Source organism: Suncus etruscus, chromosome 14 (assembly GCF_024139225.1).
Source record: "Suncus etruscus isolate mSunEtr1 chromosome 14, mSunEtr1.pri.cur, whole genome shotgun sequence".
NCBI lineage: Eukaryota > Metazoa > Chordata > Mammalia > Eulipotyphla > Soricidae > Suncus > Suncus etruscus.
The window spans coordinates 83,222,335-83,226,420 of record NC_064861.1 but is presented as its reverse complement, the minus strand read 5'-3'; the positions used below and the strand labels follow the sequence as shown (position 1 = coordinate 83,226,420).

General features: G+C 40.2%; 1 non-coding gene across 1 annotated transcript; it reads right to left on the bottom strand.

The window, feature by feature from the left end:
• Positions 1-2,498: 2,498 nt before the first annotated feature.
• On the bottom strand, positions 2,499-2,603 carry LOC126029074 (U6 spliceosomal RNA). Its single transcript, XR_007502730.1, has one exon. It is a non-coding gene; the product is annotated as a U6 spliceosomal RNA (small nuclear RNA).
• Between the last annotated feature and the right edge of the window lie 1,483 nt (positions 2,604-4,086).

Sequence of the window (4,086 nt, the reverse complement as noted above, 5' to 3'; positions counted from 1 at the left end):
TCTTTCTTTCTTTCTTTCTTTCTTTTTTTTTTGATTTTTGGGTCACACCCGGCAATGCTCAGGGGTTCCTCCTGGCTCTACACTCAGAAATCGCTCCTGGTAGGCTCAGGGGACCATATTTGACACTGGGATTCGAACCACCAACCTTCTGCATGCGAGACAAACGCTATACTTCCATGCTATCTCTCCGGCCCCAGGAAGGTCTCTTTCTGACTCACCCTATCACCTTCGTACACCCATTCCATAACACTTGACAATATTCAGAAGTCTCAAACCCCAACCCTTAACTGTTACCTCTCCCCCAACTTCCTCCTATCTCACCTAGAAAGGGAGACCCTCCCATAGCTGGGAGTTGTCTATGGAAGGTAACAAAGAGGTTGCCTTGGGGCAGATGGGGGATTCAGAGGGAGATTCAGCAAGAGAGGCAGCAAGAGAAGCCTGAGGAGGATGCAGGAATTTGAGAACAGAGACAGGATTAAATACAGGGCAGCAAAAGGAGACTACTGGTACTTAAAAGGTTAGCTTAGAAGCCACACATAGTGGCTAGGGCCTTTAATGAAGCTGCATGTCTCCTAACTTCTACTGACTGCTTGTGGGTCATTTTCTCACTGCTATCTTGAACCCTCAGACCCATCATATGGAAGGGAATGCAGGCACCCGGCTGGACAAGAAAGGCCTCGCCATCTATCCATCCACCATCATCCAGCCCTACCATCAAGGACTTTTATTAATTTAATTAATTCAACACTTAACAACTTCTCTTCCCAAAACACATTGCCTTTCAAAGAGGATCCAGCTGGAGATCATGACACCATCTGTTCATGTCTTACACAGTAAAGGTTTTGCTTTCTAGATTGAAATCGGACTAGACTCTTTTAACTCAAATCCTAGCCATTTCATTAGAAGTTTCACTGTAGTTTTAAATCTAACTTGAGAAAGAGTCAATGTTCTTTTTACAGCTTATTGCACCCACGAGGAAAAGAATTCTATTTGGTCCCTGGCTCGGAGATGGGCAGATAAAATATAGGCAGGGCAGGTGTGCAGGTATGTGATTTATCGAGGGTTGATCAGTAAGGGAGGCTAGGTGTCATATTATAACCTGCCTCCCAAGGTATGGAAAAGACAATAATCGAGTGAATGAATCACAGCAAGCTCTATGAGATCATTCATTCTCTGGATTGAATGAAATTATGAGACAAAATCCCAACTTCGGTTCTGATAGGGAGGAAGGTCAATCTATTCTAGCGTGCATGAATATTCTATTCATAGATCAATAGACCAGGTATTAAAAAAAAAAACACAAAAACCAGACAAAGGACCAGGAAGCTTATTCTTTGTCTTTTTTTATAATAGTTTTTATTTTGACCAAAGTGGATTACAAATCTTTCACAGTAATATTTTAGGTACATAGTAACATTGAATCAGGGACATTCCCACCACCAATGTTGTCCTTCCTCCAACCTTGTTCCCAGCATGCATCCCATATCACCCTCCTTTGCCCCCCAGGCTGCTAGTATAAATGGTCCCCTCTGTGTCTAGCTTGTTGTTGATTGGATATCGATTTTGTTGTCTTTGGCTTTAGATTTGGTGTTTAAGTCTAATCATTTTTTATTTCTACTCAATGTTCATATGACTGTTTAGTCTTGGTACCCTCGATTATTTTCCCCTCAATCTGTGAGGCAGAACAAGATGGTTCAAGTTACGTCGTTCTGTTTGAAGGGGAAAAAAAATAAAATGGGGCAAAAATCAAACAAGCAAAAAAAGGGAGGAGTCCTTCTACATGCTATAAATATTAATTTAAGAGAAGAAAGGGAAAAAGGAAGAAAAACATAACAATACAAAAAAATCAAACAAAAACCCAAATAGCACCACAGCAATAAAGACACCAACCACACAATAACCACAGTTCCAAAATAAAAAACAAAACACAAAAAAAAACAAAGAAAAAAACAAACAACAACAATAACAAAACCAAAAAAAATTTTTAATGTGTGCTTTATTTTTATAGCCACAGTAAATATTGGAGAGATTAGAAAGGGAATTCCCTTGGCCTAAGAGATACAGGATTTCTCCACCCTTGAAGTATACTGTCATGGGAATAACTACAGTTTCCATACATGTTCTTTTACTCTCCCCTAGATTCTTTTGTAGTGTCTAGAAACTTTCCACTTCGTCATGGATGATAAAATCAGGCCTCTGTATCTAGAGATCTTGGTATTTGCACAGGTCATAGGATGGAGCCTAGGATGGAGTCTTTCTTTATGGTTCTAGAGGTTTTGCTCCATCACTTTTGTGTTAATCAGTCTTCTGTGGTTGGTGGTCTTGGTTTTTGTACCGACCCTAGGATGAAGCCTAGGATAGAGTCTTTCATTATGTTTTCAGAAGATCTGCTCAGTTGCAGTTGTCTCAGTCAGACCTCTGGAATTAGAAATCTTGGTCGTTGTACAGATCATAGGCCAAAGCCTAGATTAGGGTATTTTTTTTGAAGGAGTGAGAGCAAAAATATGGAATGCTTCACGTTTCTATGTCATCCTTGCACAGGGGCCATGCTAATCTTCTCTGTATCATTCCAATTTTAGTATATGTGCTGCCAAAGCAAGCACAATTAGGGACTTTTTTTATTGGTCCCAGGATAAGGTCTGCCCATTCATGATTGTCACAGTCAGTCTTCTGTAGTTAGCAATCTTGGCTTTTGCACAGATCAAAGAATGACATGTCTTCTGATTTCATCTTATCGTTAAGTGGTGAGGTAAGACAACCTGCTCTTAAATCAAGTTGTTGCCATTTCCTCATTGTCAGGATATCATATCAAAACTGGTTGTCAGAGCAGTATTAAGAATGTCCCAGAGGGGGGGCCGGGCGGTGGCGCTAAAGGTAAGGTGCCTGCCTTACCTGCGCTAGCCTAGGACGGACCGCGGTTCGATCCCCCGGCGTCCCATATGGTCCCCCAAGCCAGGAGCAACTTCTGAGCGCATAGTCAGGAGTAACCCCTGAGCATCACCGGGTGTGGCCCAAAAACCAAAAAAAAAAAAAAAAAAAGAATGTCCCAGAGGGAGATTGGCTCCTGAAGCTGTTGCAAAGAACTGTGTTAGTTCTATGTCTAAGGTCTAGGGTTTGAAGTTGGACAATCACTCTAATCATATGGAGTCTAAGTTGGGTCCACATGACATATGCTCAAAGTGGAAGGTGCCTCTGTTTTGTAAAATGTATGAGTTCTTATCCCTAGTAGATAAGAGCTTGTTTCTATACATAAAATTTCATCCTTTTTGCTCCACGTCCTGACTTCAATGTAAGATATGCAGATTCCAGGATCTTTAATACAGAAACATGATACCAACAACAGAGACTGTGTGAAAAATAAAAGTGTGTTGGCACTACAGACAATGTATTGGATTGGACGATCTAGCTTGCTTGGAGCCTAGACTTGGTCTTGTGCCAGGAAACTTCAGGGGTCTGGTCTCTTTGTACTTAGGCCAAGGTTATTTCTTTCCATGTCCCTCATATTTTGGTGGGCCTATGCAAACAACAATTGCCACTCTAACACCATTCTTACTGTGCTCCTTTGACTCTAATCCTTAAAAAGAACTCACTTAAAATTTGAGGTTAACTTAAGCTAATATGCATGTATATGGAAATGTAAGAAAATACTATGCCTGTAATGTTTAAGGAGTTACATAAGTTTTATGGCTTTAGATTGCCTTGTGTACTGTTAAGAAATATTATAATGTGTTACAATCTGGGGACTTGAGGGACAAAGTAATTGTACATGGATTCTGTCTTATTTATCTTAATGTTCTTTGGCTGAAATTTCAAAGTTAATATATCAGCAAGGGGACTTCTGAGAATTATGTTATGGGTGATTGTCCTTCCACTGTAACTTTACCTTGTCCTCTTACTTTGCACCCTTGTTCTCATAATTAAAAATAAAAATTAAAAAAAAATTTCATCCTTTTTTAGTATGCCTTTACAAGAATAAATGGTGCTATATTATATTGCTGGTGCATTTGGGGATGAGAGTGTCAGGCTCCATCATCTCTGTGCCCTGGTTTTGACCTGAGCTTTTATCCCAGGCAATACTTTTTCTTG